Source organism: Cyanistes caeruleus, chromosome Z, assembly GCF_971803275.1.
Source record: "Cyanistes caeruleus chromosome Z, bCyaCae1.hap1.1, whole genome shotgun sequence".
In the NCBI taxonomy this organism is placed as follows: domain Eukaryota; kingdom Metazoa; phylum Chordata; class Aves; order Passeriformes; family Paridae; genus Cyanistes; species Cyanistes caeruleus.
In genome coordinates, this window is record NC_141732.1 from 10,818,189 (window position 1) to 10,842,223 (window position 24,035).

A 24,035-nucleotide genomic window follows, 5' to 3' on the forward strand; every position below is an offset into this window, starting at 1 on the left:
GATAGGAAGGCTCTGCAGACGAATGTGGACAAATTAGCTGTGTGGTCCAAGGCCAAAAGCATGAGGTTCAACAAGGCCAAGTGCCAGGACTTGTCCTTTACAACAACCCCTGCAGTGCTACAGGCTGGGGCAGAGTGGCTGAAAAGCTGCCTGCAGGAAAAGCACCTGGGGGTGCTGGTCAGTGCCAGCTGAACTGAGCCAGCTGTGCCCAGGTGGCCAAGAAGGCCTGGGGCATGCTGGCCATGTGTGAGCAATAGTGGGGCGGCAGGAGCAGGGCAGTGAGCGTCCCCCTGTGCTGGGCACTGATAAAGCCACACCTTAAATCCTGTGTCAGGTTCTGGCAATTCAATTCAATTCAGGAAGGACATTGAGGGGCTGGAGCATGTGCAGAGAAGGGAACAGAGCTGGAGAAGGTTCTGGATCACAAGTCAAATGCAGAGCAGCTGAGGGAGCTGGGGATGTTCAGCCTGGAGAAAAGGAGGCTCGGGGCCTTATTGCTTTCTACATCTACCTGGAAGGAGGCTCTTGTGAGCTGGGGGTTGGGCTGTTCTCCCAGGCAATTAGCAAAAAGACAAGAGAAATTAGTGTCAAATTATGCTGGAGAAGGTTTAGATTGGGTATTAGGAATTAGGAAAGATTTCTTCAACCTTAACAATTCTGTGATTCTATGACTCTAAGTCCAACAAAAATCAAATGCATATGAAGTTGTGTAGTAAAAGGAAGTGAAAATTGTCTTAGTATTTACATAATTCAAATTATTAATTTGTCAATTACAGATGCTTCCAGTAGCAATATAGTTACAATAAATAAAACAGGAAATTGGAAAAAATGTATTAGTAAACCAGAAAAACAGAGGAAAAAGTTTTAGAAAGAACCAAGTTTTTGTTTTTGAGGCAAGGGCAAATGTAAAGAAAAGTAATATTTGATACTGACAAATATAGAGAAACCTTAAAAAAAGTGAGGGATTTTTTTTTTTCTGCCCTAGGCTTAGAAGGTCATGTTGGTCATCTGCAAAACAAGAAGGGCAAGGAAGGAGGCAAACTAACTCCAAGTGCCTCTCTGAGGTAATGTTAGGTATGAAAGCAGGTATGATCACAACATAGTTCTCCTTTTTCCCGTGGAGATCCTGTTACCCTTTTGTGTTGGAGGTCCAGATGTGGCAAGCAAATGAAGTTCTGGAACTGTCTTCTACTACTGATGTTATCATTAGTCATCTCTGGTGCCTAACAAATACGTTACACAGAAAATTCTTGTTTGTCCTATTTTTTCATCTATTCATGCTGATGTACTACATCTGCTTATATATTGTGACTCTGGATGTGGATAGGATCTGGATAGGCACATTCAGATGTATCTATCTCCTTTTCTTATGTTCCTCTAATTTATATACCTATATTTCCGTCTTCAATAAAACATCAACCAGCAGCTACAAATGTGCCAAGAGGTATAAGAGATATATATTCACTTATCGTTTCTATAAATAGATAAATCACAGTAATGCAAAATATGACCCAGCACAGCTACCTATCTAAATTTTCAGGTCAGAAACAGACTACTGTGAAATTGCAGTGATATCAGTGAAATGCTGTTTTTTGAAAAATATCTATTGATGATGATACACAGTGGATATAAGACTTTTATAGTATTCTGCTGTGGAAGACAACTTTATTTTGAAATTAAAATTTAAAAATGCAATTAATAAATCAGGATAAAAAATTATATTCTTGTTATCATACTAGTTTTAACAAGGTTGAATCATATCAAGTTCAGGAAGTATCTTTAATAAGAATATTTTGTTTGCTTCATCACCTTTCATCAAAAAGCACTTCTGGACAGTATGACCTACTAACAGTGAATTACAGCTCTAGAGTTTCAGTTTCAGAATCGAACCGTCAACTGGCTGCAATGCCAAATAAAAATCAAACATTGTTTGTGTATGACTTTTTTAAACTATGCTGAAGGTACAGCTTCCTCTGTAGATTTGCACACTGAAAACAAAAGCAACACAGGAAAAATAGACATTTACCCTGGGGGCACTGTTACAGTGAGAGATTTTAGAGTAATAGGAAAAAGAGCTCTTCAGAACTTCTAAGTTCTGTTCAAAAGGAAAGTAAATCATTAATGATTGGTTGTATACCCTGTGAGGAAGTGTTTGGGGATAAAGCAGCTACACAAGCTAATAGTGAACAGATGTATGGAATTTCTCTTTTGATAGCTGACTGCTTAAAGAAGGTAAAAACTACTTTTTCTGCAACAACTTCAGAATGCATGAAGCTATATTTTTGTTTTGCTGGTTTTCTGAATCTATTTATTGTATCACTTAAATCTATCAGTATCCACTTCAGAAACATGAAGGAAATCAATGTTAGTTCCCTCAGAGTTAGCATTTTATTTGGAGCAGTAGTGCATTTTGAAGTGAGTCTCTCAATCATTTCCAGTTACTGAGAGTTGTTTCCATTCACAGAACTTTGGTGTGCCTGAAGTAATTTCTTAAAGAAACCCCTGAAGCTGCAAACCTCATTCCAGGTGTGCACCAGATGTGTTCCAGTGTTTCACTGCCATTTGAGGGTTTGAATGTTTTTTTGGACAATATTGCTACACTTATATGGTGTGCTATACTAGGAGACCAGACTAAATGTGTCTGAAGAAAAGGCCCTGAGCTGTAAATAATGTAGTTGCTGGGGCAGGAACCAGCTGCTTCAACATACGGATCTCCTTCAATTTCACTGAAGTAAAATAAACATAATACAGACACACCAGGATTACTCAAGACAGTTCTAGGTAACCAAACAAATCAGGAAGTGAGATACAGATTGAGGTACAGTTAAAATTTCTGCCATTAGTAACATCCCAAGTATTCTGGCATCGGGGTAATAATATGTCTGGGATGGCCAGATTCACGACTTGTAATTGCAAAATGAGTTTGAAGATCACAAAACAGAAATATATGAATGGAATAAAGTCTAAGTGAGTGTCAGAAGAATATATTTAATATGTTAGCATCACCACCTTACAGATGGCATAAATATTTACTCTATGATAAATTCACTGCTACATTTTAGGTACTATTTCAGTTTTAGGGTAGTGGCCACAGAGATTAGAAGACTTTACATCAGCAAAACCTTAGTATAATGGGTGACTCTACATCCTGGCAATGAACAACACCTGCCTAAATTTGGTATTTTTAGGAGTGAGCACATATTTGTGCTGTTTAAATAGTTAGGATTGACTCTTTAGTCATCCAGAGTCAAATGTATTTACATTTTGTGAAGTGGATCAGGGCCTCCTGAGAACTGAGACCACCAATGCCATTATATTCAAATGGGAAGCAGTTGTCAGATGGTAACAATTTTGACAACTGCCAATACATATGAAAAGATTTCTGTGTGTTAAACTGTCTGATATTATTAATCTTTTGAGCCATCATGTCTCAGAAGCAGCTTCATTGTAGCTTTAATAATATTAGTTCTGCACCAAGCTAAAGATCTTTATTTTTGTTAGCTGAGATCATATACATTTTCAGGACTTAATTTTCAGTATGAATAGTTTTTTTTTGTTTTTTTCAGAAAACACGCTAAAGGACATCCAGGAAGGGAACAGTGTCATGAAAAAAAAAAATAGATTCTTTTCCTAAAATCAAGAATAATGCTGAAACCCATCTGAATGTCTTTTAAGGTTTAACTTCCTGAAGCTATTGACTGAGCTGCTCCTTTAAAGGAGACTGGACAGCTAATTGTGGAGTAGTACACTGATATTCTTCTCCTATATCAATACCAGTTAGGTCTGCTTAGAGTACATCCCATATTATTTTACTAGGGACAGAAGTTTTAATCCGGTCAAGCTTTTTTGTGTATGCAGGAATGTATTTTTGCCAGTAAGACTTCAATCAAATGCTCATGATCCTGAATGACAAATTTACAGTTATTATTTAATCATGAGGGTTGTAAATATTCTTTTCTTTGCTAGAGTTATTTTGTTTCATTAGCATATGTAAAGTATAAAGCATAATAGGCAATGTTGCATAGTATGATCTTACCTTGCTGTTAGAAGGTTCTGAGAATTTCTGGGAGCTGATGAGATGTAAATCAGTGAATGAGTGAGGAAACAGCATCAGATTTCTTTTTGTGATGGGAGCTTCAGTGAAGGTAACTTTTCCCAGTTGACTTAGTAGCTTGCATACTAGATTGAAGGGGTTTTTCTTAGGCACTGGTCTTCAAAGGCTAGTGCCTGAACAAGTATCATCATATTAGTCACAATTTTATTTAGATGCTAGCAAACTAAACAAACTGTGGATTCAAAGATGAAAGAAAATGCCTAATTTAGGAAGTTTGAAAACAAGAAGTAAGAGAAGAGACCGAAATATCCTATGTTTGCACATTATAGCAAAGTAATCCCCCAGTATTCTAACTGCATAAATACTGCAAGCTTGCTGTACTATTTTAGTATTTGCCACTCCTACCACAGACTGTCACTAAGACAACTGAGAAAGATTTGCTCTCTTCAAGGCCATTTTTGTATCCCATTATGATGTGGATAGTAAGGCAGACAAACAGACGAGATTTTAGGCTTTTATTTAAAGTCATTTCTTGGCTTAGTATGACCTGAGTATAAAACAGTTAAAATTATACAGGGTTCCTTACACATCTGATGCAGAAAGCAGTGAAATCACATTGAATATCCAGAAGTCATGCACAGATGAAAGTATTAATTACAGCAATTTTTGTATCTGTACCACTCAAAAATAAGGTTAGCTTATGTTAATAACATTTTTTTACATGAAGGTTCATTACTTTGATGGCAGCAGAGACAGACTGTAATGTCAGGTATGTAACAGCATGTCATTCTGACTCAGATTACAACTCGTATTGTTTCCATTAAAAATAATCTGGTTTTGTGTGCCTAAAATTTAATATTTCCATTTGAACCAGAGGTGGGCATATTTTACAAGACGTAGGTATTATAGAGTCCATCATTTTAATGTATACAAAAGTAGCTAGGAGGTTTTATCTAGTGTTTTTTAGAACCAATGCTGGAAACTTTATTATTATCAATTTAAAAAGTTCATTACCAGCTAGGTTTCTGATTTCAGAAATCCTGCTGTGTTTAAAAATTAAGGCCTGTGTTGTATTTTTAGAGAACAGTGCTGATCAGCAGTGGTAATGTGCTAATATTGGATTGAACTAAACCTGCAATACAATAATGTAAAAGCATTTTTATGATTTTTGTGAAGATTTGTCTAGTTATAAGGTAAAGTTTCACTTTAAAAAAGTTTAAATAATTTACAAATTATGCTCCAACAGTATTCTGGAAAATGATTTAGTATTCAAATCATCCTAGATGATGTAGTGTGAACTTACACACCATCTTAAACACTCAACATAGTCTAAGCACTTAAACTGTTTTATGATGGCATAAGTGCTTAAATTGCCTAAAATCCTCAGAGTAGTATATGGTTTTAAGGCACATTAAGTCCTCTCATACCATAATTGCCTAAACCACCTCAGATTTTTCAAATGACATAAACTTACAAATCATCTTAAATAATATTTGGGGTGGCATAAGGGCTTAAACTACTCTATGGAGGTATAAATGCTGAAATTGCTAGTAGACTACTTTGACAAATGTTTGCTTTTGAATTTATGTAACATCTTAGAAACTGCTTGGTAATGAAGAGAATACTAAGGATCTAATCCTGATGATGCATTATATGCTGTGCCATAGCTGGAAATTCTTTAGTCATATGGCAGGATGCTGTAGACACTTGCTGAAGTGCATCCCTAAAAAACATCTCTAGAACTGTGCATCGTAACTCCGGCATCTGCCTTTTACTGCAGCAGCCAGTCTTTGCTGAACAGCCCAAATCAAATACGGCCATGATGCTTGGCCACATTAGTTTCTCTTGCTGTGAGACCACTTTGCATTCCCATATGAAGGGAAGGAAACTTGCCTGTGTACACAGAACCTAGAGGTCATCACAGAGTTGAGTAGAGGTTCGTGGCAAATAAAGAAAGAAGAAAGAGAGATCTTGTGTCCCCTTTACACACCAGGTAGGTTACCCATTTTTCTGTTAGCTGGTATGAGTCATAAGCGGTTCCATGGTTCCTCAAAATGCAGCTGCTGCGGATGTAACTGCCAATCCTCCCTTGGCAGCACTCCGAGACTGCTCTTGTGTTCTGTCCTTGCAAGGAGCGGTGCACTAAGGGAAAAGAACCCCTCATGCCCTCTTTCTATTGTCAGTGTTTCTTCTTGTAACAAAGCCCAGCTTGTCAGACCCAGTCTCTAAGTGTGGATGAAGTTTCACTAATTAAAAAAAAAAAAAAGTATGTTCTTTGCAAGTGTGTGAGGAGAAAGAAGTAAGTCAATAGAACATAACACGTTCAATCTGTCTGCAAGGTTTGTTCCACTCCATAATTTTGGGCTCGATGGTGAGCTCGTGAATGAGGAATCAGACCTTTCAACCTTAAACAAAGAAAATAAATATCTTTATCAGAGGATTTAGGACTTTATTATTTGTCCTTGTTTTGTTACCAAAAGCAAATGATTCTGTACTAAGGGAGATGTCCTTGGTTATGATTGCTGTAGCACCTCACTACATATTAAAGTTCTCTTCCTGCACATATACAACATGGAAGACTGTCTCCAGGAGAGATAAGGATAAGCTTTATTCAGGAAAGCAACAATTCCTGCCATTGTGGATCAGCAAGTATAATCTGAAGGTGATTTTAACTTTTATGACAGAAGCCTAAAAATTCATTTGGACTGTAATCTCCTGTATGGGGAAGTACCCTTCTAGGCTTTAATTTTATTGATGGTAAAGCAGGATCAAAATACCTTGTTCATAAAGAGGCACTATTTTTGAGTTCTATTTTGATCATTTAATAAAACATATAGTAATTGAAAGGAGAGTGAAGCTGTGCAAAGACCAGTAAAATTCTGTTCTCCAGAAAAGCGGGTTATTCTTATTGACTGGAGGTACTGGCTTGAGAAAGTAGTGATGCTTAATTGCTCCTCATGAGGAGCAGCTCAGAGAGGTGTTGCAACTCAGAAACACCCAGACTGTACCTGTATCAAATGATCACCTACCCCTGCCAGCTCATTATGAGACAGTCTCAGGTTCTGGGGATTTTAAGGTGAAATCATGAGATCACATGTAGTTGGCAATGAGCCATGTTCCACAGTCTCCCCTGTTACTGGTCTACTGTCTGTGGATTTGAAAGGGGCTTGTATGGTGGGGGGAATGTTTGTGTATGTGCATTTTTTCTCTGTATATGGCATTGTTTTTGGATATTCCTTCATTTTAAGTCTAAGTTTTCCAGTTGGCCTCTTGACAGACCATCTTAGCTACACTGACTTCGTAACAGACAATATAATTCTATCAATACATTATTGTGGGTTAATTTGAAGTCTGCTCTAAAACATTATCTGTATCAGATACAAAAATGAATGCACTATTTAGATAACAGTGAATATACCAGATGGTCCTGCTCAGATTTTCCTCACGTATCATTTTACTTTATTAGAAATATTAGAAAAAAATGTGAAAAAATGTATAGCATAATATTTAACACTGGGGAATCAAAGTAACTGACTTTTACTTTCAACAGTGGGTGCCAGTACATTAGCAAAAATTTAGGGGAATAAAAAGATATTATTTATACTTTTGGTGAGTGGATGCTATTCAGCCCCTTTCAACTAAATTAAAGAGATTCTGCTTGAATCACTGATTTTCTGGTTGGCTGAAGAAACAAAATAGCTTTAGATTAGGCAAATTTAATTTGTTGAGAATTTTCTACTGAAGGAAATAGTCAGTTTTGGTTGAAATAAACATTTCTTTTTGTCTTGGAGCATTTCTAAAAATAAGAAAATGAAGTGCCACTCTTAAAATCAATCACTGTGTAGTCAGTTCAGGGAGACTACCCTAAATTTAATCCAAGTGAATTTAATGAAAGGAATGTGAAATTTTCAAGGGATGCTTACTTACATTGAGTTTGTAATTAGCCTTCTACAAAAATAATGTTGCAAGCGGTGATATGAACGGTTTAAGCAAGTGAGTGGATTAAAATAACACTGGCTTTAACTCTTGCTAATAATTCAAAATGTCAGGTCAACCAAGAGCATTTGTTTTTGAGAAAAGTCTTGTAAACAATGTTTCTTTCCATATCTCAGTAATTTGGATCCCATGCAAACTAATGAGTTTGTAAAAGTGATATAACTCATTTGTTTAAGTATCTGAGAAAGAATTTCTGAACTGATAATTACCTAAAACTGAAGTACTGTTTTGCCTTAACAAAAATGCACTAAAGGTACAATTTTCAGTACAAAAGTAAACAACAGCTACACAGCAACTGAGGGGCTAGTCAGAAGCTAAACTAAGCACTATGAGAGAGGCAGCAGCATGTGAACACTCAAGTGAACTCCAGCCTGCAGTACTGGGGGAAGCTCTTTGCGCAGCAAGAAGGAAACGGTTCTTGTTTCAGCACCTGTAAACAAGTCCTCTTGTGAGGATGGAGACTTGCAAGGCCTTGTTCTCTTACTATTTGCCTATCTGCAAACATGAGAATAAAATATTCCACTCTGGTTAGCTCTTTAGACTTTGGTGTTTAGGGTGTTTGGGTGTTGCTCCAAATAGTTCACTCACACAGTTCAGAAAAATAATGGGGGAAACCAGAGCACAGCAGGTGCACAGGTGGCTAAAACTTACCATGTGGTTTTGTTACCCTGCTGACCTTCATTATAAGGCTAAGGAAACAGTGCGCACTCTTAACAGCTACATAACTGAACTCTAGTAAATAAATTGTTATTTGCTGCAATTGCAATTCTTATGAAACTCACCGCTTCTTTGAATTCAAAAAGTTTGAGTGTGGGAGTTGTAATTTCTGTGGAACTTACAAGGAACACCCCACACAGCCATGGAAGTTAAGTAGACTTTTATGAAACTGGTCACACAATTTAGGGAAGACAGTTCACCCACAGCAACATAAATTGCATGAGAAGAGCCAAAGAACACTTGAGGACATTTCAGTTCAGACTTCAGTAGGCAAATTGTCTGAGCATCAGACAGGTTAGATGGGACTAGGTTAGAATGGGGCTTGCTGCCACTGTGACAAAAACTAGTCAAAATTACAAATGAAGCTGTAGATTTCCTGGATGAGTTTCTGTCAAGATGTTTGGTTTTTTTTTTCTGTTGTTACACGGTTTTGTTTTGGTTTTTTTTTTTCTTTTTTTTGAGTAGCCATTTAAATTTTCAAATGAATGTGAGCTGTAACATTATGTTTGTTATAAATCAGATGCTATGATTTGTACTATGGTACAAAGTGTTCTTTCTATTCACCACTACAAGGGAGAAGCAGTATCTGCCAACCAAGGATTAAAAATCTCTATAAACAAACATATTAATCTTATTGTTTTCACAATATGTTAAGCTGTTGCAGAGAAGCTGACTATTACAGAAATAGTTTTCTTGTTCTGGGGAACATGTCCCCAAGGAGTCATCTGCTCAGCAGGGAATGAAGAGCTTCTCCCAAAGTAGCAAAGCACAAAGAGAAAGGAGCAGCAGGGAAAGCAGACATTTTCCACTGAATTTAAACTGCAATGTCACCAAAATCAGGATCTCTAAGTGCACTGCAGGAACACAGTACTTATTATTTATGTCCCCAAGATTCATAAGAATCTCTTAAACATAATTAGTATCCCTTTTCTGAAGTCCAGTTCGATCTCCACAGGAGTTTGAAGTGTGTTAATTTTAGATCTGCATGTCTTGCTGTTTTATAAACTTGTCCTCCATATGTTACAACATTCACATTCACGGTATTTTGCTAGTGTCATTTTCCCATTTTCTTTTGAGCTTTATGGTATATTGGGGTTTGCATTTAATAACTAGTTATGTGCTGAGGGGGACTGATGTGGTTTATGTTTCGTGAGTTTCAGTGGATTATTAAGGATGAATTCATGTGGGGGTGGATGAGTTCTTCCATCTATATATATATTTAATTCTTCTTGCTTTAGGGTTCTTTACAGAGTGCAGTTGTAAAACCTGGAAAGAATTCATCACAGCTTCCCTGACGGTGATTTTGGCTCACAGCACCTCTCTGAATTTTCTATCTCTGTTAGGACGTGCAGATCTTAAAATACAGTGCATTCATTTTCTGACGTAAGTTCTTTTTTATCTTGTGTTTTCTCAGTTACTTTTTCTGTTTGTCTGTTTTAACTCTTGGTTTTGTTTTTGCTTATTTTAGCAATATTTCTCTTCCCTTTGTATTTTACTGGAACTCTACAGAGAATACTGTTGACACACTAGGAGATCTGCAAGCAATCTCACCTTTACTTCCTGCAGAATTAGGGTGGTTTTGAAGTCCATAATAACTGCAGTGACACTAAACAAAGATTTGTAACATTTTTCAGGGACTATACTACTTGTATTGATGACATTGAAGCGGTGAGACCCCCTTCTCTCTATTGTAAAAGAACACTGAACAAGTAACAGGATTCATTAGCATTTAAAATCTTAATGCATTTTAAGTTACTCATAATTGACTTTCTAAGGCAAAAATCTGAGGCATTACTACTTCTGAGGCCTCAGAGAAAACTGCAAGTAGGATAAAGTTAATATTTATGCAAAACCAAGCCCCTTTAGGGTCCTGGGACAAATTTTCAAAGGAACTTCCTTGCTAGCAATAGAAAGGTGCGAGCAGGACATTTGTGCCAGCTTTCTCTAGCAAGCAGAAACACCAACTAAATTGAAGAAGAATCAGCAAGGTGTCACTATGCACCTGCAAGTTGAATATGGAGCCAGGTATCCTGGAGGAATTAGTTTCCTGAATACCAGTATTCACAGAATCTCACCACAGTACTTCAGTGTGCTAAACCAGCAGTGCTGTGTTACACTGACACATTCATTTTGCTGTACAGACTTTATATGACATGTCAAGAGATGAAGGATTGATACTGCCAACAGCAGACACATTCTTTTACTGCTCACCAGCCCTGAAGTGGAAATTTCTTGCTCCAGCCCTTTTTGTGGTATGTTACCTTAATAGAGCTAGACAGGCTGAGCTGTAGCTTTACCCTTCAAAGACTAATTTCAGCAGATGGATCCCCATGTGGCCAGTGAACCTAGATGAAAATTGTTACTAATAAAGCAAACCCTGTAAAATTCACCCTTTTCCTGTTTCAATACATTGCTATAAGTTCACTTGCCACAACATACACTTAGTGAAATATTGCCACAAGTCAATGCATTACAGCTTATTTTATTATTGAAAGCTCATTGAAAAAAGCTGTTAGACACAATCCAAACCATTACAAAATGCTACTGAATTATTCTCTTATAAACTGGAGCAGGCTCACAGTACATTTTATTGCAGAGGATACAGTAACTCATAAGAGAACCTATCAACAACACTTTCCTTTTACATTAGCATTACTTTCTTAAAAATTATTTTTAATGAGTAGACAATTGGAATTTCAAGAAATAAAAGACAAAAACTGTATCCAAACAAGTATGATAATTAACATACTTGAAGCTTCATAAATAGAAGTCTTCAAACTATAGGATGTATTTAATAGCATGTTTCTTTTTCTCTGAAGTATAAAATAAAAATGTAGCCCAAAATATTTGGCTCAACAAAACTCAATTGATTAAAAATCACTTTGGATGAGCATATCATTTATATTAAATAAGAAGTTGCAGTTATTGCTTTAGTATATCTAATGTGAAATGGTTCACAGTTATAAACAGGATTATCTTCAGAGTAATGAATGTTTTCAGCTTCTACAGTCATTTGCTTTCTGCTTAGACCTTCATGAATCTCAAGTAATTTTACCTTCAAATGGACAATCTGATTTCTTAAACAGAGAGAACAATATACCCTTTATGCACTATCTGCCATGATGAGCTTTTCACAGGCTTCTCTAATTCTTAGTTACTGAATAAAAGGCAAAAAGCATAAATGAAGAAGGTAAAGAAAACACATAAAGGAAAATCTTGAAAAACAGCAATGATAATGAGTACTATATGGCTGAAGAGTTTTTATTTCTGTAAGAAATTATGAGCTGATCTGGGATAGAAAGCAAATTCACAATAATGTATTTTGCTTGTTCCCTCCACTGTATTTGCTTTCCTGTTTACAATGACTGTATGGCCTACCAGCAACAGTTTGTATTTGCCAACAACAATCATGTAACAGCAACTGGATTATTTCAGTTTTTTCTTATGACTAAATACAAGATGTCTGTGGCACCTTTTTGAGTATGTCACATGATACCTGTATTATTACCTGTATTATATGTATTATTATGGAAAAAATGTAAAGTATTCCTCACTGTACTTCTGCAGAAAGTTTTCATTCATGACTATACAATATTGCTGAAATAAAGAGAAAGTCTGGGCATGTCTTCCAACACCGATTTCTTTGCTTGTGGTAATGCTATTCACATATAAAGAGTAACTAGACTTGGTGGACTTTCTCCATGATTACTTCAGATTTGAGCGCTATTGCTGTGAGTCTGTTCAAATCCCTTCCTGTTACACTTCCTTCAAATTCTTTCCCCATTACACTTCTGGTGAGCTTTAACATATCACTCTTTGAACTCTTGTATTTCCTTAGTCAGTTACTCTTTCTTAGAACCAGACCAGAAAGGCTTTATTACAGTTTAATTTATTTACAAGCTAATTTTGATGGAACTTCATGCGCATTCTCAGCATTCACAGAGGACGGCACTCTTTTGAAGAAAATGGGCTCTAACCATGATTTACCTTGTATATCCCAGATGTCAGAAGAATGGGGCATACACAAAAACATGAGGGTGTCTAAACCAGCTGACATAGCCTGTACACAAACACTAATGAAATACTGCATTGATGATATGTCTATGCTGACAATTAGTGGGACAAAAAGGTTTGACAGATAGATTAAATGTGCTTTGATTTTAAAACAGTTTCTGTTATACCAAATATAAAAATAACTTTTCAAAACTCTAAAGATTTCAACAATCTTTAATCTCCCCACTGATTATCAAGCAAAGGATTTCTGTGCATATTTACATCTTGTTGCCCAAAATATTAATTACGAGCATTTACTTATGGTTCTTTCATGGCCTTGATGGCAACTTAAAGTATAGAAGGAATGTGCAATTCAATTGCTAACTCTTAAGTACCCATGGCTTTTTAGCAGTAATGTGGGGAGAAAAAATTGTCCTACTAGCCTGATGGTTGATATTAAACACATTTCTGAAACTTTTTCTCTTTTGTTGTTTACATATCAGAGTTTTCATAAATTATGAAAATTCATAAATTATGAAAATTCTTCATAAATTTTTCATTATGTTTGGTTTTTGCATCCCTTGGCTGAGTTTTCAAACCAGTTGAAGTAATGTATGTATACAAATGAAAAATAGCAACATTCAACTTCAGAAATGAAATATAAGACAATTAAATCTCACTCAAATAAGAACGAGAAGGCTTAAGGTTAAGAAGACTTAACCCTAATTAGTGCTATTTTTTAAAAACATTTCTAATCTTAGTCTCCCTGGAAGTATCTGTTAAGAGCCTTGAGAATTACCTGATCAAGGAAATTTAATAATGTTCAAATTTAGGTCTCAGTTGTCCTAGTTCAAAACTCCACTTACAGGAGAGTTGCAGATTTTTTAATTCTACTTTTATACTTAAAGTATGCCAGGCCTTAAATAAAAATTTGCAAAGGTGAATTCAGCAAATCTTTCCACTTCCTTGGACAATTCGCCAAATTGGTCAAATTAGGCAAGTATGAAATTAGGAACCAAAAGAAAAAAAAATAATCATTCTTCTATTTTTTTGCCTTGACTCTTGGAAACATGTTTTTGTGGGTAAACCACAGTCTCTCAGAAAATGTTGGAGATTAAGGGATAAGTTTCAAAGAAATTTAGTATAAACTTTCTCATAGAAAAACATTAAATCAAGATTTTAAACCTTGAATTATTTATGTTTTCTCAATATCTCTAACTCTTGGATCTCATATTCCTCGCTCCTCGATCTCTTTATAATTATATTTATGTATCCTCTAAAAATGATGACTTTTTCATACCATTAGAAAGGATTTTTCATAACTAATAATTTAGGGCTGTTAAACTGTGCCCTACCACAATTACAGACAGTAAGATTTTTTTAGAGCTCAAAAGCTGAGCTTTTAATTACATTGGTTTAGCAAAATGCCAGCTTTAGAAAATGTTTGGTCTTTAAGCAGACCAGTTATTTTAAGTTCAGAGCTGGGATTCAGTTTTCATTCGTATGACTGGGAAACTTAAGAGAGTTATTGAACAACATTTGAAATTCTTCCAGTGTAATTTTATGCTACTATTGTTTCTTTGGATTTAAAGTATTTAGAAATCTTAACAGAAAGGGAGGAATTAGTTCATTATTCCTACAGGTCTGTTGACCTGTCAAGCAAATATACCCCTGCATGCACACATATGTACATATGTATGTCAAAGAGCTTACTGAACTAGTATAATTTTGAGTTTGCAGATATGCATACAAGGTTCAGCAGACTTACAAACCTATTTATATCAAAGCATAGTTTGTATTGGTTGCTTCATTTCCAGAGTGAGCAGTTTATTCCACATGAACCTCAAGTCTCAGCTAGAACTGCTGTTGAACATCCTGAACTGCCAGTTTAAATTTTACAAACAAGGAAAATACATACTTGACTAATCTATAAAGATTCCTTATTTCATTGCAATGGCAGAGAAGGTTATTCTAGGATATGTGGTTATCATAAAATAGTCACAATCCTAAATATTATGGATTCGTATTATTCCAATTCAGGGCAACCAGTCCCTTATTCCAAATCTTTTATTGCCAAGATAATGAAAACCATACTAAGTTGGATATGATTGACAAAGAAACTAATCTATAGTTTAAACATTTTAAATGGCTTTCCTTTTCTTTTGTTTTGTCTTTGCCTCCTGTTTCTAATTTTTATTGATAGATTTCTGTCTGCACTGAGAAATGAAGACACTGTTCACAGAAAAAAATCCACTTGAAACAATTGCCTAGTGGTACAGGTTTTCCATTTTCTCTCGTGAGATAAACTGTGAAAGTGACATTATCATGTACTCGTATTTTGGGAAATTTGAGAGTCCTAGGGTACCTTTGAGAAGATACTTTGGTATATGCTTCTTTGTTAAATCATTGCAGCTGAATTACAACCCTTTAAATTAAAAAAAAAAAAAAAAAAAAAAAAGAAAAAAGAAAAAAGAAAAAAAAAATCTTATTTTCCCTTCTAACAGCACCATGATTTTAATGACTTTAAAGGGCTTAATCAGGAGTTTTTATTATTCAGTGTGGGAGTCTGAGGTTCGTTTCCATAACAGATATGGTGTACTCAGAGCTCTAAGCTGACACAGCAAATAGACAAGGCATGTTTGAGACCACAGCTCTCCAATTCTGGACAGATTTCCTTAAAGGACTGTGAAAGAAAAGAAGGATAAGGAGCATACATTTTGGAGAGCTTGTCCTCAGGATCCCCAGCAGAGATCTTAGCTAAATGAAACTCCTGATTTTGAATCAAATCAGATGCTGCACCAAAATTTTATCTATTTTGTTTTCATCTGGATAATTTAGAGTAATTTTCTGTCTGGATAATTAAGAGTATTTTTCATATGCTTATTTCAGGTCTTAACCTAGACAATAAAATGTTAACTGTGTCTAAACAAAGGAACCAGAACTATGGTTCCTTGTTTCAGTATTTATGCGAGGTTATTATATAGGATATCTGAAAAAATGCTGGCTTTGTCCTTTAACAATTGAACTAAATCAATATCTTTTTTCTGTGCTAGGATGAAGGATAAGCTACTCTGTGATTGTGACTGTTTATGGCGTGCATGATTAAAGTAGAGTTCTTGTCTCAAAAATAACAAAAGGTGGTAATTTATTTAATGATCCACTTTCGTTACTGAATCACATGAAAATTATTTCTTAATCACTATTAGACAGTCATTCTGCTAATTAACAATAAAACACATGCTTTTAGATTTGTCAGCACAGAGAATTCTGTCAGATATAGGTGTGACTTACTGAAAAAAATCCTAGTTCAGCTTTTATTGTTATGAATATAGTCTAATCCATGGTCTTAGAGTTATGACATGTTTGTACAGCATAACTGGGGAAAATCTTGTGATAAGTCTAAGGCAGGAATACTAGTTAAGTAGGAATGGAATTTGGAATGGGAACTGTGAACTACTGCTGGTAAAACTGAAGTCAAAAAACAGAATGAGGATTTAGGCCTGTACATGTGCAGAAGCATGCAAAGTCAGAGCTATGCTAAGATAATTGCATCGAAGAAAGGACCTCCACCCTCTTCAATGGATATAGCTGCTTGAAACCAGGGAGGAGGGGATCAGTCAGCCAAGCATATGCTGGCAATTCCCTTTGGTGCAGGGGGGCATTCCAGTTAGCTCCAATCCTGCTTTAAATGTGTGCACCACTGTCATATCTCTCCATCCTGTGCAGGTGTCTTGGGAACTTACACTGTCTCAAATGTTAGTAAATACCTCTTTTTAGGCGAACTCAAATCCTGTCCCTCCAGCCTTGCTACCTGTCACATCAAGGCAGAGAAGAAGGAGGCAAAAAAGTATTTGACTCTTTGCAGAAATGAGTGAACATGTTGTCTTTGATCACGGTCACATGTTGCTGACTGCCATGGAATCAGTTTTATGGTATGCTCTAATGTTTTATAAAATAATTAACTAATTAAATCCAGTGATATAGTATATTATCCAGTGGGGCAAATACCTTCTGGAGTATCTCAATGCCAAATGCCTGAACTCCTTCTCATAACTAAACTTAGATAACTCTTGTATCTCTGAAATACAAACCCTTGCTTTGTAGATGGATATGCCCTAAAACTTGGTAGAGGTTAAATAAATTTAACTGAGGACAACTGCAGCTGAAGGTTAATTAGTCACCCTATTGAAAATAAAATATGTTTTATCTCACCTTGCCATTAAGGTCCCATTAAGATTCAACAGAGCCACTAAAGAAAAAAAAAATACAGTAATTCCATTATTTGTCTGGAAAATTATAAGACTATCAATCAGAACATGTGCAAAGAAGGACTAAGCTGCAGAGAGGATTTTTTACAAGGTTGACATTATTGAAGAAACCAGTCTGCTGGGTTAGAAAATTTTGTGGTTATTTCATAGTAGAATTAGTATATTGGATCTTCTTTTGTACTTGCTGGAACAAAATCAGGTTAATTAATCCATTTTCATCTCAGAAAGATGCCTCAGATGTTTTATTTTTATTTCCCTTTCTATTGTTTTAATATCATCCTTACTGTAGGAAGTACAAGGCTTGCCTCCTGGATCTGAAAATCTAATTAGCAGCTCAGACTGTAAATAGTTAGTTTAGAATATGAACAATAGGCTGTGAAAGAGCATTGTATGATAGCCAAAAAACAGACAAGAAAGAAAACTCATGAAAACAAGACTGTAGAAGAAAAATATTTGGAACTTTTAGGTAAAGAGGTGAGTTGGAGGTACTGTGATAATTCCCAGAGATTTAGAAAAGCATTCCTTTGCAGAAAAAAAGAGACAACCAATCATCTATATTTTGATTAAATATCTTAGATATATTATTCATATGACTTCTAAAAAGTGTATATGCTAGCTATTTAGCACTTACTATACAAAAAAAATTTCCTTAATTTTACTTGTTAATGTAGCTGACAGCCTGGAAAACTACAGTTTTCTAAGTGTCCTACACATTAATTCTTCATAAAATTCTCTAGAAAGGGAAAGGATATTTCATTTGTATGGCTTGAAATTTTTAACAAATAAGACTATCCCTGGGAGACCGCAGACAATTTATGATAGCTAGATTGATTTCTTTCTGTGTTAAAGTCTTGATGATATTTTTCAACACAGTTCATTGCAAGCAAGATTATTCCTCAAATACATACATTCACTAAAGAGGCTTTGCAGGCTGCATTAAAGGGATGAAAATTTGGGCAGCAAGGGAGTAGTATTGTTTAATAGAAAGAAACAGAGTGTCTTGAAATATACAGAATAAAGAAATCCAAGCATGGTACAAGGGTGGTTGCAGTGAAAAGGCGCCCAAACCTGATAGTGCCAACACCAGCCAGACCCAAGACAGACCTGTCAGTGGCCGAGGACTGACAATGCCGGTAGTGCCTTTGGGATAACTGATTTAAAAGGAGGGAAAAACTACTGCACAGCATAAGTCAGGAAAGGAGTGAAAGCAACTGCCCTGCAGACCCCAAGGTCAGTGAAGAGGGAGAGGCAGGAGGTGCTCTGGACCCTGGAGATGAGATTCCTCTGCAGCCTGTGGTACAGACCATGGTGAGGCAGCTGTGCCCCTCTTGACATCCTGTCAAATGGATTCCACACTGCAGCAGGGGAACTGGTGGCAACTCCCATTCCCCATTCTCATGTGCCACTTGGAAAAAAAGGGGTAGAAGAACTGAGAGTGAGGTTGAGCCCAGGAAGAAAAGGAGTGGGGAAGAAACTGTTTTGTGTTTTATTTCTCATTGCCATGCTATGGCTTTTGATTGCCAATAAATTAACTTCCAAGTGGAGTGTGTTTTGCTTGTGACTGAAATTGGTGAGCAATCTCTTATCTTGAACTATGAGCCCTTCATCACTCTTGATGAAGCCCTTGATGAGCCCTTTTGTGCTCTTCCCAGACAAATATGGGGAGTGAAAAAGCAGATTGTGGACACCTACCTGACAGCCAAGGCAAAACCACTACAAATCATGGCCTCATGTCTGTGATGTCTGTGTTGGAATGACAATGGGTGCAGTGACTGAGTCATCATGCTAAACATAGCTTTGAGACTTCCCAAGACAGTTCCTCAATATGGTGCAGCTTTAGTGTTTCATAGCACATTTCAGAGTAGGTACTTGCTTCTATCCTGTCCCTACAGAGAGCCACGCAACAGTTTCATTACAAAGTGGGGTAAGTTAGGTGTTATTGCTCACTTTATGGAACAGTTTTGACTGAGAGTCTAAATAAAAAATCATATTTATTCAATGCAGATTAGACTTGAGGAAGAGTTACTTCCTCAACCGTTACACACGGTATTGGTGTGTAATAGAGCAGGATTTGTAATACTGATGTGTGCACATGAAGAAGGAAACAGGGATGTAAAGAAAAAAATAGGTATGATCTTTACAACAAGAAAACTCTACTCTGAAAAACAATACTCAGGTTGTAAACATATAAATATTTTGCAAAAGTAATAATGCAGAAAAGCCTTTCCTTCGTTTTACTGCCATATCCTGTGGCAAGCAAGAAAGAGGAAATGCTCTATAAATTGTCATTTTACCAGCTTCCTTTGAACAACACCACATAAAACTTAGCTTTGCTACAATATAATTTGCATTAAATTTTCATGTAGGTAATTCACTTCATGCTGCATTCTGCTTTGTGGTAATAGTTTCTCACCCTTTTTTTTTACAGGTCTAACAAGTATTTGTTTACCTGCACCATATTTTCTGAGCTGATTCCATCTTCAAGTTCTTTTTGCCTCAACCACAGGAGAGTCTTCCTAAAAGCTTGACACTAAATATCCAGAGGTAATTAATTATATTCAGACCAGCACTTAGTGTAAGCCTGCTATAGGATTACCATGTGGAATTTTCCAAACTTACATTATGATGAAATATCCAATTAGTGTATTGTAGGCAGGCATGAATCTCATTGTAGTTAAAACATTTGCTGACAAGCTGGACTTCCAGTTTAGCTTTGTGGACTGAGAGAAGTAATCTGATCTTATCTGCCTTTCTGTTGAGAAAATTCTCAAAATACTTTACCATTAGACCCACCCCCTCTTTAAGCAGCTTTTACCTGAGGACAAGAAGAATCTTTTATACTCACCAATCTTATTGTTTGCACATACCTTATTTGAAAAGAATGTGTATTACTGATATTCACCATTCAGAGTGAAAACTCTTGAAAATGGAAGATGTCATTCAAATTGAATGCATACATATTTCTAAGTGGAGGCTATATGGTGGCATTATGCTAAACTGAATCTTGGGGGTATAATACTACAACGCACTTTCCTATTTTTGATCACGTATTAATAATTTTAATATCTGATCTATAAATATTTTACAATCTATAAAATTTATGCCTGGGTGTTTTTCTGTGATAGATTTGCCATGTAAAATTAAAACACAGCTGCAGCATTTTTTTCTGGAAATATCCCCAGATCTTTCAGGGGTTTTTTTCAGTGTGGCTGGTCATCAGGAAAGTAATTAGAGCCTTGCTTTGGAATTTGAGTTACCAAATATTGACTACAGAGAAAGAGATATTTCACAGCTGATATTTTTGCTTTCTTATCTCTCTGAAGCTGCTATCTCGGACATATTTGTACAGTGAAGAGTCTCACCCTGACTTTGGCACATTTTTTTTTTTACTTTGATAATTGTAGTGAGTTTCTTTGTTGTCTAAAGGTGGACTTTGCACTAGAAGAACTCACACACAGAAAGAAGCACAATAGCTTTTCTGAGTGACATTGGCTGCGGACAAGTCTTTCCAGTGACTGTAAGCAGGTCAACAGAGAGAAATCTTTTCTGGTATCTAGGGTTTGAGGAAAAAGAAAACAGCAACAGTTCAGATATGTCTATGCTCTCCATTTTCAATTTTACTTTGAAGATCACTGAAATATTTTTGTCTGATACAATTATTCTCTCATGTCATATTCAACTGGAAACTACATAAATCAACAGATTTGACTTCTTTTAATAATTACTTTGTGATTACAACATATGTTTTAAAGGATGCTAGCCATCTGCATGATTCAACAGACTATCTTTGACAGAAAATATTATGCTTATGAACATAAGTAGGTTCAATTGGTAGGCATAATGTTCATGAATTCTTACATAATGCAAGAATATATTTATTTTTGTTCTTTCTACAAGACAACTATTTTTTAGACAAGATTTTTAATTTTATGTTATTCTTCTTTTGTGCTATTTTGTTGATCTAGCTTTCTTCCTGGGTCTCTGGGATATTATAAAAGAATTGTACTTTTTGCCTTTCCTGCTGCTGAAAACTCTTCAGATACAGTGGATTTTTTTTTTTCATTTTTTTAGTGAATGACAGTATTGAATTAGTCTAGTCCCCAGACCAATAAAAGAAAATCCTTTGTTCAGAACATGTTCTGTTATCTGCAATCAGATTTAGATCAGGTTTGAGGTTAAACACACAAAACTACATGGTAACAGATTTCAATTTCAGCTCCTGCTAACTCCAACATATGTCAATGACAGCAGAATATAATGGGTACTGATGCTCTTGCAAGTCACTCACCTCCCTAGAGAATTACTGTGCAGGTATGGTCACTGCTATGAAAAGCCTCATGCGTAATCCTTTGCATTAAGGTATGAGCTTATTTTATCCCTAAATTTTTGTTGTTAAAAATTTGACAACCTTGACAACACTGAGGGTTTATTTTATTATATATATACAAAGTTTACATTAAATTGCATATGTTTTTTATACTTTTACATGCCAATGTGGGCAAAAAGAGGATATTTTTAAAGATGTTTTGGATACTCAAAAACATTATTGTTGGTCTTCCTGAACTTAATTAACTAGAACAATTGGGCACAAAATTATCATTTCATACTTCGTCTGAGGATATTGGCCTTTTATTTTTGAGGAAATTTTCTTACTTTATGGTTTATTCCTTGCTTAGGATGATTGTTAAAATGCTGCAGCAGCATCTATTTTTTACACCTATTGTCTGCTCCTAGCTTTTCCATGCTGCTTTTTTATATCTTTAATGCAGGATCACGTCCCTGTGATGTCAAAGTCCAGTCCAGTCAGTGCCTGCAAACAAGTATAATTACAAATCCTCAAGTCTATGAAACTTTTCTCTCAGAGCACTTAGAATTTTATAAAGTCCAAGTATGGTTTCTTGTTTACTCAAAATAAAGTAGATATGAACTGAAAGATGGGAAATTAGCCACAGCTGAGTTTTTTAATAGATCAAAAATGCAGGTTCAAACTAAGCAACTTTTCTGGCTTCTGTTGGTGAAACATTAATTCCTGGGATCTTCATAATTCAATTTTTTATTTTCAGAGAAAGCTTTTTGTGTAGGGAAGAACTATTATACATATTACATAGGCAGATAGATGAGATTCAGAGGACCAAATCTCTGGATAAGCAGAAAGGGAGGCACTTAGCCCCTGTTGGAGAATTAGCAAAGATATCCCAAGCTTTCATTTAAACTGAATGCTTATATTTCAAAGCCAGGAAAAAAATTCTGCTGTTGACATGTACAAGGTCAGACCACTGCTGAGCAATAGAAATTACAGCTGACTTCAAACCTCACATCCTTTCAGAAGCTTCAGTAAAGTACAGTAACAAAAAATGCATCACCTGTGTTAGCCAGGTGAGCCATTAGATTTGCTCTACGTGACAAAATATTATCTGCTTTGATTTGAAACAGAATATGTCTGGTAGGTGAGGAAGCTAGTTCCATCTCTTCATCCAAGTCTAAAGAATGCTTTTTAAAGCCCAGACTGCATAATGCAACCATCACAGAACATTCAGGTTTCTAATTCACATACAGGAGTAGCTGTGTCTAATAACAGTTAAGCAGACTAGCTGCAACACTCTTTGCTAATCAGAGCCCTGACATTTAAGTGATACATGATTTATACATCCCCCAGGGAGACAGGACTGCAGAGAATTAAGATTTAAGAGGGGAATTTCAATGATCTGCTTTGGAAACTGAAATGATACACAAGATCACATGCAGCAGGACTGCATGCATCTGTGGATTTAGATGTATGTCACCTGAACACTGCTGAAGGAATCTCAGTGTTCATCTTCAGCACTTAGATAAAACTGTGAATTTAGCTGTAAGACTCTTGCTTGAAAAAACTCAGTTCTCTGTACTTTGCTCTACCAGGTTTTCTGGACCTCTGATTTTTAGAGCTATTGCATCTTAGAAATTTTTAAGCCTACTGGTTATTCTAGCAAATAAGCCTCATTCTCCTTACATTCATACTTGCAAAAGATATGATTATCTAGAAAATACTTTTTCATTATACCTTTAAATGTAATTTCTCATTTATTTTTGTGCTCTATTAATTCAGATATGCATGTAAATGCTCACTCTAGCAATTTTCAGTGCTAAGAACCCAGACTATTCTTGTTTTACTCATCTTAATATTTTTACCATCTTACCACTATTTATTGACAAAGTGCCTGCTACACTATCTAGAAAAGCATTATACTGAACCAGGGATTGAAATACTGAACTGAAAGCTTAGTATATTTTAAAATAATTAAAGTACTTGCTTTATTGTCTATATATTCTGTGTCAAGTTATTTTCTATATTTTCTATATTCTTAAGGAAAAAAATTGTTTCTCCTCTCTGCCATTTGTCACTGGGCAGCCCTGACAAGTGGACCCTCTGGTGATAGGGTAATATTAGGCATTTGATTGCTACCAGCTGTGCACAGAATTTTTTGTTGTACTTTTTGTGTAGATGCTCTCTGCTTTTTCAGGGGCACAGTGTGTAAAAATCTCTGCTTACTGGAACTTGCTTTTAGAAAAGATAATTTTTATGAAAACCTGGAAAATAAATTACATTTTTCTTCTGCACTCTAAAGAATATAAATATGGCATTATATCTAAGTTATTTGTATTACTGATACCCTCTGAGACCAATGGGACTAATATGATGCTTTATAGTGTGAAAAATGATGTTAAGGTTGGGATTCTGCTGTAGCAAGAGAGATGCCTGCAAGACTATTCAGAGAAAGCTTGATGTAGAGCAGTCCTGCAACCTGTACAACATGTGTGTGTGCGGAAAAAAATTACAATTTTAGGTAGAGGCAAAATCTGTAACTCTAGATATACCTAGATGTATGCCTAGTGCAAAATGCAGAATTGTGTTTGTTATTTGATACTTTCCAGCTTTGTGAATTTGTCATATCTGTTTATACTTTGCTGTCAGGGGTCCCTATTGTGAAAAAATTTTGATCCCTAGCAATTCTCCTGAGACAACTGAG

General features: G+C 35.8%; 1 protein-coding gene and 1 long non-coding RNA gene across 3 annotated transcripts in view; both read right to left on the bottom strand.

The window, feature by feature from the left end:
• LOC147648094 (uncharacterized) overlaps positions 1-24,035 on the bottom strand; it is a 349,059-nt gene that overhangs the window by 63,034 nt on the left and 261,990 nt on the right. The gene's annotated exons all lie outside the window — the stretch shown is intronic.
• LOC111940716 (uncharacterized) overlaps positions 1-24,035 on the bottom strand; it is a 57,464-nt gene that overhangs the window by 19,664 nt on the left and 13,765 nt on the right. Inside the window, exons 2-3 of one of the 2 annotated variants that reach the window (XR_002869633.2) lie at positions 16,973-17,009; positions 4,143-4,227 (exon numbers count right to left, since the gene is read on the bottom strand). The exons of the other annotated variant lie outside the window; for it this stretch is intronic. This is a non-coding gene — a long non-coding RNA (uncharacterized LOC111940716). Of the gene's footprint in view, positions 1-4,142; positions 4,228-16,972; positions 17,010-24,035 lie in introns of those variants that run through there. 2 annotated transcript variants of the gene reach the window in all.